Source organism: Marmota flaviventris, chromosome 2, assembly GCF_047511675.1.
Source record: "Marmota flaviventris isolate mMarFla1 chromosome 2, mMarFla1.hap1, whole genome shotgun sequence".
In the NCBI taxonomy this organism is placed as follows: domain Eukaryota; kingdom Metazoa; phylum Chordata; class Mammalia; order Rodentia; family Sciuridae; genus Marmota; species Marmota flaviventris.
The window spans coordinates 151,134,433-151,147,411 of record NC_092499.1 but is presented as its reverse complement, the minus strand read 5'-3'; the positions used below and the strand labels follow the sequence as shown (position 1 = coordinate 151,147,411).

The 12,979-nt window shown below is 37.9% G+C and overlaps 1 pseudogene; it reads left to right on the top strand.

Annotated features, from left to right (window-relative positions):
• Positions 1-346: 346 nt before the first annotated feature.
• Positions 347-12,979, top strand: part of LOC114107847 (heterogeneous nuclear ribonucleoprotein D-like pseudogene) — a 29,989-nt pseudogene continuing 17,356 nt past the window's right edge.

Sequence of the window (12,979 nt, the reverse complement as noted above, 5' to 3'; positions counted from 1 at the left end):
GTTCAGGGCCAGGTTTTGTGTGCTATAGACCGGCTGTGTAGCCACAAGCACCGTGCTGGGTTAGCAGCTACCAGGGAGAGGGGGGGGATTTGGGGACTAAAGCTACCTTGATATTGCCTCTAAGACCCAACTAGAGTTCCAAGCTGGGGGTTTCCCCTACTAAAGAAGGTGTGCCAAGATGGAGGCAGCTGCTTTCAGTGATTAGTTGTTGGGTAGGTTGGGGCCAAGCGGTGGCAGTGGGCAGCGTGTTAAGAGATGCAGCTCTGTGGCATGCTGTGTTGTGGCTGGCACTGTCTCTAGACCCTGTGTGGTGTCCCCAGGTGCAGGCTACCACATGTAGGGGACTATGGCAATGGTTGCAGTGTCCCAAGATGGAGGCAACTGGGAGAACCCCACTGGTAGATGGGGGTCCACACAGGAATGGCAGCCAGAGTTCCTGTGCATGGGCAGTGGTCAGGTATCCTGCGTGAGAGCAGTAGCCAGTATTCCTGAGTGGGTGGGCAGCCAGGAGTCCTGAGCAGGTCCTGATGCTGGTGTTCCTGCTCGGGCACCCAGAGGTCCTGTGTGGATGAGTGGCTGGGAGTCCTGCACAGACACTGAGGCTGGAGACCTGCCTGGGCATGGTGGCCATCATTCCTGTGCAGGAGCAGCTATTGGGTGTCACTCACAGAGAAACAGTGTTCCCTCTACTTGAACCCCAGGTCACAGAGCAACACAGAATGCAGCTTCCCTCTAGCCTGCCATCTTGGATCCTCTAACAAACAGAAACTTAAAAAAAAAAAAAAAAAAAACTCTAGATTTGAAAAGTATAAAAATTTAAATGAAAAATTCACTAGTGGGCTCAATAACAACACATTTGAAGTGAGTGAAGACAGTTAACTTGAAAATAGGTAAGTTGAAGTTATGCAGTTTGATGGAGAGAGAAAAAAGAATGAAGAAAAATGAACAAGGTCTCATAAGATCTATGAAGAATCATGAACTGCACCCAACAAAAATTCTAAGTAGGAGAAACTGAAAGATGCCCTCACAGATACACAATAGTCTAAGTGTTGAAAGCCAAAGACAATGAGAGAAACTATCAAGAGAAAAACAACCCATTACATGCAAAGGTCCTCAATAAGACTAATAGCCGAATTCTCTTCAGAAGTCATGAAGGTTAGAAGACAATGGGAAGACATATTTAAAGACCTGAAAGAAAAACATTGTCAACCAAGAATTCCATAGCCAGCAGAAATACCTTTCAAATATGAAAAAATGTGAGGCTTCTCAGATAAACAAAAACAAAGAAATTCTCACTACCAGACATAAACTACCAGAAATACCAAAGGGGGTCCTTCAGGCTGAAATGAGAGGATATTAGACAGAAATTTGAATATATGTGTAGAAGTTAAAAGCACGGATAAAGATAACTATATAATTACATAAAAAGATTTATCAGGATAAATGAAGGCTCAGAGATATGAATCAAAGGAATATACAATCTTTTCAATGAAATATCAGAAAATTTCCCAAACCTAAAGAATGAAATGAAAAATAAAATATAAGAGGCTTATAGGACCCCAAATATACAAAATTACATCAGACCCACACCAAGGCATATTATTATGAAAATGCTTAACATACAGAATAAGGATAGAATTTTAAAGACTGCCAGAGAAAAAAGTTCAGATTACATTTAGAGAGAAACTAATACAGATCTCAGCTGATTTCTCAACCCAGATACTCAAACCTAGGAGGTCTCAGAATAATGTAAACCAAGCTCTGAAAGAAAATGGATGCCAGCCAAAAACAACACCAAAACAAAACAACAACAACAACAAAAAAAAAAACCCAATCAATAAATGGGCAAAGGAACTGAATAGGCACGTCACAGAAGAAGAAATACAATTAGTAAACAAATATATGAAAAAAGTTTCAACATCTCTAGCAATTAGAGGAATGTGAATTAAAACTACACTGAAAGATTCCATCTCACTCCAGTCAGAATGGCAATTATCAAGAATACAAGTAATAATAAATGTTGGTGAGAATGTGTGGAAAAAGGTACAGCATACATTGTTGGTGGGACTGCAAATTGGTGCAACCACTCTGGAAAGCAGTTTGGAGATTCCTCAGAAAACTTGGAACGGTACTACCATTTGACCCAACTATCTCATTCCTCAGTTTATACTCAAAGGACTTAAAAAATCTTCATACTACAGTGACACATCAACATCAATGTTCATAGTGTTCAATTCACAATAGCTAAATTATAGAACCAACCTAGGTGCCCTCCAACAGATGAATGGATAAAGATAATGTGATATATATATATATATTCATGCACACAATGGAATATTACTCAGCCATAATGAAGATGAAATTATGGCATTTGCCAGTAAATGGATGAAACTGGAGACTACCATACTAAGTAAAATAAGCCAATCCCAAAAAACCAAAGGCTGAACATTCTCTCCGGTCTGCAGATGCTAACACACAATAAAGGGGGAAGGAGAAGAATAAAAATTCATTGGATTAGGCAAAGGGGAAAGAAAGGAATGGAGGGGAGATGGGAACATAAAAGATAGTACAATGAACTGGACATAATTTTCCTATGTTCATATATGAATACATGACCAGTGTAACATCATAGACACCACAAGAATGGGAAGTTATACTCCATGTATGTGTAATTTGTCAACATACATTCTACTGTCATGTGTATCTAAAAAGAATAAATAAAAAAATTAAAAAAAAGAAAACAAATAGCAAAATGGTAGACATAAATTCTAATTTGTCAATAATTACATATAATTAAGTGTAAATTTATTGAACATTCCAATGAAAAAAACAGAGACCGGTAAAACAGATACAAACTCAGTACCCTATAATATACTGCCCCTAAAAACACTCTAAAGCCTCAAATGAGTTGAAAGTAAAATGATGGATAGACTTTCTCTATGCAAAGTGTAATAAAGGAGAGCTGGAGTAGATATACTAATAGGCAAACTAGACTTTCAGAAAAAAAATGTTACTAGACAGAAAGAACCTTTCATAAGGACAGGAAGGTCAATCCATCAAAAAAAATATAACAACTAGAAAAAGATATGCACATGACAACTGAGCCCAAAAACATATGGGAAAAAAAAACCTTTACAGAATTAAATAGAAAAACAGATATTTCAATAATAATAACTGGAAATTTCAACAATCCACTTTTCACTTTGGATAGATCAAGGCAGAGCACCAACAGGGAAACAAAAGGTGTGAACAACATTGTAAACCAACTTGACCCAGCATGCCTCTAGAACATGCTACCCAATAACAGCAGAACATGTATTCTTCTCAAATGGAGAAAGATGGAGCAGATTAGGTCATGAAACAAGTTCCCAATAAATTTAAAATTATTGGAGTCATACAAAGCATATTCTCTAATTGAAATGGAATGAAACTAGAAATCAATAATAGAAGGAAATTTGGGGAAATTCATAAATATATAGAAATTAAACAAAACATCCCTAAATAGCCAATAGAACCAAAAAGAAACAATAAGAAAAATGTGAAAAAAAGATGAATGAAAATGAAAGCATAATATAAAACATGATGTAGCTATGACACCCAATAAATATTTGTTGCATTTAAATACTTAATGGAAAATGTATGGTTGTTAACATAAGATTGATAAAGATGAACAATCTCAAATTTATAATCTAACTTTCTGCCTTAAGCAACTAGAAAGAAGAGCATACTAAACCTAAATCAAAGAAAGGGAAAGAAATATTAAAAATCAGAATGGAAATAAATGAAATAAAGAAGAGAAGAAAATAGAGAGAGTGAACAAAATCAAAAGTTGGTGCTTAGAAGATACCATGGTATACAGTAAGCAGCCAGTAAGAATTTGTTGAACTTGAGTGAAGGCATGAAAGCAAAGTGAAAGGTTTCAGGACTTTATGTAAACATATCATTTTTCTAAAGAATAAAATATGCTACCTATATAGTTTTGCAGGTGGTATAAATATTACAGCTAGAAAGTTTATATCAATTTTTGAAATCCAAGAAATAAAAATTTGCTGTTAGTTCTCACAGGACAGTCAATTCCTCAAAGGAAAATGAGGGAGTGAAGCACAAGGGGAAGTCTTCTCAACCTGCCTCTCAACAAGCAAGTATCCAGATTCAGAGCAGCTGAACTTTTTGCCTGTCTTTCTCCAAGACAGGGTTTTTGTTTTTGTTTTTTTCCAAATTCCTTTGGTTACCTCCTCCAGCGAGAATTACATTCATTTTTTTTTTAAATTTAGTTATATTTTGACACAATTACTTTATTTTTATTTATTTATTTTTATGTAGTGCTGAGGATCGAACTCAGTGCCTCACAGGTGCTAGGTGAGCTCTCTACCAGTGAACCACCACCTCAGCCAGAGAATTACATTTAATATTTCAGTCTAATATTTTGTCTTGTTTTTGCAGTGATGGGATTGGAAACCAGCCCCAAGAAGCACACTGAAAATAGCGGCCTACTACACAAAGACATTTTAAATAGTGACCCAGTATACCAGTACATACAGACACACCGAGGCACATGCGTGTGTGCACACATGCACACATACACCCACTCCTGCAGACAATATTGTAACTACCTCAGCCGAACTTTTCTGTTCTCTTTTATTCAATGTTTTACATATTAATCACAACCCACCAAATTAATTTTTGACCCTTTAACAGATCATAACTATAGCTCATATAACATGGCTATAAGAGATGCCTGTGACTAATGCCATCATCTGTCACATCCTTGTTTGCCTCAATGGCTTCCCATGGTCTAAGCCCTTCCATCAGCAAGAAGCAGACTTATCACTCTGTTCATCTCCAATTAGAGTGACCCAATTTCCATCCCTTCCAAATCGATCTCTGTGCCCTCTGGGTTGCCATTTTTGCAAAGATGAAGCTACCCTACATTTTTAGCATTTCATTTAAACTTTTTCTTCAGGTCCTGTTCTCACTTGAAGCTGGACTGTGCCCTGATTCAATGCTATCTTCTGTATCCTTCAATGAGACTTCACATTTTATATTTTGCATACCTCAACAATCTCTCTACAGTCCTCAAGGAAGGCAGACTATACCTCCTTTTCCTCTTCTCCATCATCATTTACTGACTTCCTCTCCACTTCTATTTCTGGCATAATTCTTAATGACTTCAACAGCCACATGAATGAACCATCCAACAGCCTTGCCTCTTAGTTCCTTGTCTTCATCTCCTCCAACGACCTTTTCTTATTCAACTGCAGCCACTTATTCCTGTGGGCTGTAGCTGGAGAGATACCTTAGACCCAGGCTCACAAACTCAAATGCCAGTAGTGCAAAGAACTTACTGCTAATGAGCAAAACATTAGGTGTTAGTAGAGAGGAAGCTGTGACCTCCGTGCTTGGTCCTGCAGGTCCTTTTTAGAAAGGAGTGACCACTACTCAATACCAGTCAAGTTTCATCATGTGGAAACGTTAGGTAGTATTTCTAAATCTTCAAATTCATGTAAACACATATTTTCATGGTCTTTCTCCCAAATATTAAATATTGGCAACAATATGGGCTTTCAGTTTAAAGATACAGTAATAAAAACATTTCCCCTCTTAAAAAATCAGCTCAAAAGAACAAGGAAGGGAAAAATAAAATTCCATCATCATTGAAATATGAAGAAATCTGAAACTCCATTTCAGAAGTTGGAAAACAGTGGTAATATAGTAAATGACTTAACAGAAGAAGGGTGACCAACCTAAGTGGCTCTCTAGGGTAGGGCTAGGGAGAAGCAAGTTCATTGGCATTGTGGAACCACAGAAATGCAAAGGAATGAACTGTAAAATATAAACACCAGGTCCCATGAAAGACAGATGTACATGGAGGGACATAAAAACACTGAAACTGTGGAACTAACCTAGATGCCCCATAACAGATGAAGAAAATGTGGTACATGTACACAATGGAATATTACTCAGCCTTAAAGAAAAATGAAATCATGACATTTGCAGGTAAATGAATGTAACTAGAGAATATCATGCTAAGTGAAATAAGCCAGTCCCAAAAAACTAAAGGCTGAATGTTTTCTCTATAAGCAGATGCTGATCCATAGTGGGGGAGGTTAGGGAAGAATGAAGGAATTTTGGATTGTGCAGAGGGGAATGAGGGGAGGGGTGGGGCTGTGGGGATGGGAATGACAGTAGAATGAGACAGACATTATTACCCTATGTACGGATATGACTGCACCGTGTGCAGCCAGAGGAATGAGAAGTTGTGCTCCATTTGTGTGCAATGTGTTAAAATGCATTCTACTGTCATGTATAACTAATTAGGACAAATTTAAAAAAAAATAGAAGGGAGACCAGTAGAAGAGAAGACGAGAATGAGGGGAATGGAAAGGGGAGGTACTAGGGAAGGAGACTGATCAAATTATATTGTTTTATTGTGTGCATGTATGAATATATTATAACAAATTCCAAAATAAATAAATAAATAAGGTTACTTTGAAAGCTGGAATAGGAACCCTTTAGTCTCCTAGGTATCATCTCTCTCCAGCAAAAATGAGAGTATGTTATCAAGAGAAAAGGCAGGGACTGGCATCAGTTTAACAGAGTAGGCTACCAGACTGAAATAGAGAGTTATAGGAAAGTCTGTACATTGAGCAATGAGATACTGAGCTCCCTTCTCCAGAATGCTGGCAATCTCAGGCAAGAGATTTATATATTCCTTCCTGCAGATCATCAACATTTGGGGTTAAGTCCACATATTTCTTCATTGTGACTATTTAAACACTGTTTAGTACTGAACCTAGTATTATACCATGATTAGATTTTCCTTCCTAATGCAATGTTTTATTTTTTTCCTGAAGTTAGTAATTGCCGTGTTTTCTAGAATCCACAGCTAAGTCTTCTAACATTAGTGACACTCATGTGAAATGCAGTACAATTTTCCATAAACTTAGAACATAGTCTATCAGTTTCATTTCTTCTGGACGCCTCCCTTCTAAAGCCCTACATCCTATTGTGCAAATCTATACAGATTAGCCCTCTAGGTTTATGCCCTGCTGTTGTCCTGGGAATGCTCTTTAATCTCATTTCTATATTGAGTCCCCAGGATTCTGGATTTAATATCTTCTTTCTTGATTTACTTCTTTGTTTTGATGGATAACCTCTTCTAGTAATTTCCTGATGAAAAGTACATGAGATAGGTATTTTGAGACACCACATATCTGAAAAGTAATGCCATTATCATCATCTTAATCCATTCTTTGACTGGATATAGAATTCCAGACCGTAAATAATTACACTTAACGTTTTGGCTCATTGCTGCAATGTTTTCTAGGTTCCAGTGTTGCTGATGAGAAATACACTGTGTTCTGCATTTTGAGTACATCGTTGTCTTGTTTGATTTTTCCAGTCTTTGGAAAATTCTGGATCTTCTATTAATCCCTCTCCTTTAACATTTCATAACAATATTTTATGGAGTGGGACTTTGGTCAGTTACTGTAAACCCACTCATTGAGAAAAAAAAAGTGTAACTCTTGAGTTTTAGAGAATTTTCTTGTATTAGTTTTTTGATATTTTCTTCTGTGTTCCTGTGTCTCTTGACTCTTTCCAAAACTGACTCTTTATAGTTGGATATCAAGTTTCCTGGTATAATCTTATGTTTTTCTTTTTTTTTAAAGAGAGAGAGAAAGAGAGAGAGAGAGAATTTTAATATTTATTTATTTTTTAGTTTTCGGCGCACACAACATCTTTGTTTGTATGTGGTGCTGAGGATAGAACCTGGGCCGCACGCATGACAGGCGAGCACGCTACCGCTTGAGCCACATCCCCAGCCCATGTTTTTCTATTTAAACAAATTTTTTGATGTTGCTAGGGATTGAACACAGGGAAACTCATGTATGCTAAGCATGCAATCTACCACTGAGTTATAATTCCAGCCCCCTAATCCTCTAATTTTCTTATCTTTTACCTACTGGTTGTTATTGTTTTTACTTACTTTTTTTTGTTCGCTTCATTTTCTGGGAAATTTTTTTCTGAATTAGATAAAATTATCTTCAAAACAGACCAATCATGATATAAAAATACTTATATCTTTATCTATCAGAGTGGGTGCATGTGATCTGGAGCCTCATGAGTCTAAAACTTGCAGGGTCAGTTGGCAGGCTGGAGACCCAGGAAGAGTGGCAGTTTGAGTCCAAATGCAGTCTGCTGGCAGAATTCCTTCTTAGTCAAGGGAAGTCAGTCTTTGTTCTATTAATGTCTTCAACTGATTGCACAAGGCTCACCTATTTTATGCATGGTAATGTGCATGACTCAAAGTCCACCAACTGAATATTAAGATAACCCAAAAAAATTCTCACACAAATATCCAGAATAACATTTGACCAAATATCTCAGTCACAGTCAAATGACTGTGACTCATCTAAGTTGACATATAAAGTTAACCACCACAAGTCCACTGCTTATCAATTTAGTGCCCATATATATCTTCTTAGACCATATTTAATCTCTAAATAATGAATACGTCTTACTTCTATCTACCATGATACAACTATCTGTGTACAAGGAAAAATGTACTAATTTGGGGCTGCAATTGTGGCTCCGTGGTAGAGCAGTGACTTAGCATGAGTGAGACACTAGGTTCGATCCTCAGCACCACATAAAAATAAATAAAATGGAAGTATTGTGTCCATCTACAACTAAATTTTTTTTTAAATGCACTAACTCTTTCCCCCAAAGAAGATGCATCCTTGTATGATGGTTACTCTTCTCCTTGACAGTCTCTAACTTAAATATAAAACCAACAATTCTTTTTTTTTCTTTTTTTTATTAGTTGTTCAAGACAATACAATGATCTTGAGATATCATACATTTGATTCAAATAGGGGTATGAATTCTCATTTTTCCACGTGTACGGATTGCAGGATCACATTGGTTATACATCCATGTGTATATATGCAGCAATTCTTAAATACCATGACAGAAAAAAAATCAGTACTTTTTTTTTTTTTTGGTACCAGGGATTGAGCTCAGGGGCACTCAACCACTGAGCCACATCCCCAGCCCTATTTTGTATTTTATTTAGTGACAGGGTCTCACTGAGCTGCTTAGCACCTCACCATTGCTGAGGCTGGCTTTGAACTCGTGATCCTCCTGTCTCAGCCTCCCAAGCCTCTGGGATTACAGGTGTGCACCACCATGCCCAGCAGTACATCTTAAGTTACATGATGGGTGTTACATGATATCACACAGACATACACCAATATTCATAACCTAAAAAAGAAAAAATACTGTTGTCCATTATAGTCCTGATGTCTATAATGGGTCATGTGGTCATAGCTGGTATTTATAACTACATTCTTCTACCACTCCTTTCATAATTCTTTAATCCTCAGCAAGCACCTCATCTGGTTGTGATTCTTTTTCTGGTGGGGTGACCCACACCCTTTTCCTAAAGGGTTTCTGCCATTAGCAGTCCTGCATGAATTGGATTAATGTAGTTTTCCATTGACTTTAATCATAAAATATAGTAATTCTGTGAGATGCTTAATGGAACCTCTGAATTCCAGACATACTCTTCCTTACCTCCTTCATGGATTAGGAGTCCAATTTCCCCCTTGGTAGCCAGGATCAATTACCCCCAACTGGCACAATAATTCCTTTTTTCACTGTTAATTTAGAGACATGAGGAATCCAAAGTGGCCAGGCAGCAGTTGGTCTTAGTTTCCAGTTCAATGAAATTGTTGTTGTATCTCCTAGTTAAAGGATTTCTCCCCCTGGAACTGAAACCTCTAGGCCAACATGTGTAAGTTCACGGGGACAGGAAACAAAACAAAACAAATTTTTGGTTTTTTGCTTGTGAGGCAAAATGGGCTCTAGTGAATGGTGCCACTCCCATTCCTATTCCTTGATTCCCGGGTCTGTGAATCCTGGATACGGGAGAAACAGCACTGTGTGTTAGACGCTATACAGAGCATTTGTGGCCTTATGGGAAACCGTGCCCAGGAATGTCCACCAAGCTGGTGCTCTAATCTTCAGAAGGCCATTCCACCATTCTACGAAGTCAACTGTTTCAGAATAGTGGATGCAATGGTCTGAATGTTCACGTCCCTCCAAATTTATATGTTGATATCCTAACCCCCACAGTGGGTGATGGCATTAGGAACTGATGGGTCAAAAGTCCATGATTAGGTCAGAACCCTGTTGAACCAGATTAGTACCCTTATAAAATAGATGCTTGGGGTTGTTTGCCTCTTCCATCATAAGAAGATGTAGCAAGAAGACAACTTCCATGAGCTGCAAATCTGTTTTCATCAAGCACTAAATCTGCCAGTGCCTTGATCTTGGACTTTACAGCTTTCAGAACTGTGAGAAATAAGTTTCTGCTATTTATTTTATTTTTTTAGAATATTTTTTAGTTGTTGATTTACCTTTATTTTTTATTTATTTTATATGCGGTGCTGAGGATTGAACTCAGTGCCTCACACATGCCAGGCAAGTGCTCTGCCACTGAGCCCCAACCCCAGCCCCAAGTTTCTGCTATTTATAAGCTGCCAATTAATGGTATTTTGCTATGGTAGCCCAGATGGCCTAAATAAGACAGTAGGAAATATGGTAAGATCTGTGGACGCCCTGCTATACTTCATTTGCTCCGCAGTGACTTCCTTGGTCAGAAGTAACTGCATGTGGAGTACCAGGAGAGTGGAAAAGGCATTCTGTAAGTCCACAGATAGCAGACTTGGCAGAAGCGTTGTGTACTTAACCAAACTGTTTATTTCACAAACACAGCCCCTTCAATGATGAAAATAGTCCAATATAATCAACCTGCCACCAGGTTCCTGACTGGTTGATCATCCCTGGAGTGGGGGGGGGGGGGCTCCAAGTTAGTCTCTGCTTCTGGAAGATTTGGCACTCAGCAGCGGGCAGAGCCATGTCAGCTTTGGCGAACAGAATCTATGTTGCTGAGCCTCTGCACAACCTCCATCCCTGCCCCCACGGCCACTTTGCTCTTGAGCCCTTTGTGCAATGACAGGATCAACTGAGGAAGTAGACAGATCTCCATAGGACAGGATATTTTATCTGCTTGATTATTAAAATCCTCTTCTGCTGAGGTCACTTTTCGGTGAGCATGTTCACATGGGACACAAACATCTTCATTCTTTTCTTCCATTCAGAGAACTCTATCCGCATACCTCCTCCTAGACTTCCTTGTCACCAGTTGTCCCACTGTGTTCCTTCCAAGTCCCATCCAACAAAACTATTGGACACAGCCCCATTTTGTCTGAATGATCTTCCCATTGATGAAATCAGGGCATTGGAAGTCCTCAAATATTACAGCATTAGAGTCCATCTCTCCTTGCAGATCTAATATTTGCTTATACATTTGAGTGTTCCAGCATAGGGCACATATATATTTACAATCACTATTTCCTTTGGTTGAATTGATCCTTTTATTGTTAAGTAGTGACCTTATTTTATTCTTTTTACAGATTTTGTTTTAAAATCTATTTATCTGATATAAGTGTAGCTACTCAAACTTGTGATCCTCCTGCCTCAACCTCCTGAGTAGCTGGGATTACAGGCATGTGCCACTGTTCCCACTTTATTATATTACTCTTCAGATGCACATGTGTTACCTCTTTCTGCAAACAGCGACCTCTTGAAAAATAGGATCATTGTGTGATTTCCACAATGTCTTTCCCAGTTCCTTGCACATAGTGGGTGCTTAATAAATGTTTGTCCTATGAGTTAACTTATCTTTGATTTATTATGCAATGTACATTCACAATTTTAGGATGTGTCAGTTAGGAATTATGTTGGACTAGTAATTGAGAACCTACTATAGTGGCTTAAAAAAATTAAAGCTCCCTCCACATATACTCACCAGAAAATATATAAAATATGTGTGTGTGGGTGTGTGCGTGTGTGTGTATTCTGGTTTGTAAGGTGACTCCGTAAAGTCATGAAGGACTCTCAGGCACTTCTTTCTCTCTGTTTGGTATTCATTCTTTAGCAGTTGCTTCTATCTTCAAGTCACAAAATGGCTGTCAGAGCTCCAGCCAGTATGTCTGCAATTTAGGAGAATAGAAAGGGAAGAACAAGATGCAGATAGACTCTCAAACAAGGCCGTCCCCCTTTAAAAAGAGTTGCAGGGGAAAAAAATCAAAGATTTCATTTAAATTTAATTGACTAAACCCTTAACTGCAGGGGAGGTTGAGAAATATGACTTTTAGATTAGTACTCTTTCTGCCTGAACAAATATGAGTTATATTTCTAAAGATGATAGAGAATATATCAAGTAACCAGACTACAATCTTTAACAAAAAGATTTCTAACTATTCATTAGTATTATCCTTTTCTAAGCATTATTTCTTTCAGATTTTTTTCTCTTTCAAGTCCATAGGTATATTGTCCAAATTTATCCTGACTCTAGCCTTCATATCCAGAGATTTTAGTGCAATATGATCTGCTCCATACTCCTCTACCCCCTCCCCACACCAAATGAGCTTTGTTTGTTTTCTCTAAGTGGTATGACACCATCTGGTGTTTTCTGCATTTGACCCAGAGCTATGTCTAGCATCATCAGACTAATCAAGAGGTGGGAAAGGACAGGGTCAGGCATGGGTTAGTGGCACAAATCACTTGGTAAATAAAAAAAAAAACAGTTATAACATTTGCTCCCTGCACAATAAAATGTGTATTGAAGGATTCCAGTAAAATCCTGTTTTATTAATCACCAGCAATTGGAAGTTCAGAGTTTACATCTGTCAGATTGATGCTGTGGATAATATGAAGTATAAAATTTCAAAAAGACATTGAGAGGAAGTTAAGACACATTTATTCTTAGCCCACATTTTCACATATGTTAAATTCCTCCCAGAAAGTATTTGGATGACTGAAGTACAAGTGATTGAAGATAATAAACTTTCTACGTCGTCATCCTTCCCATTCAATCAATAATTGTGGAACATATACCATTTGCCAGACA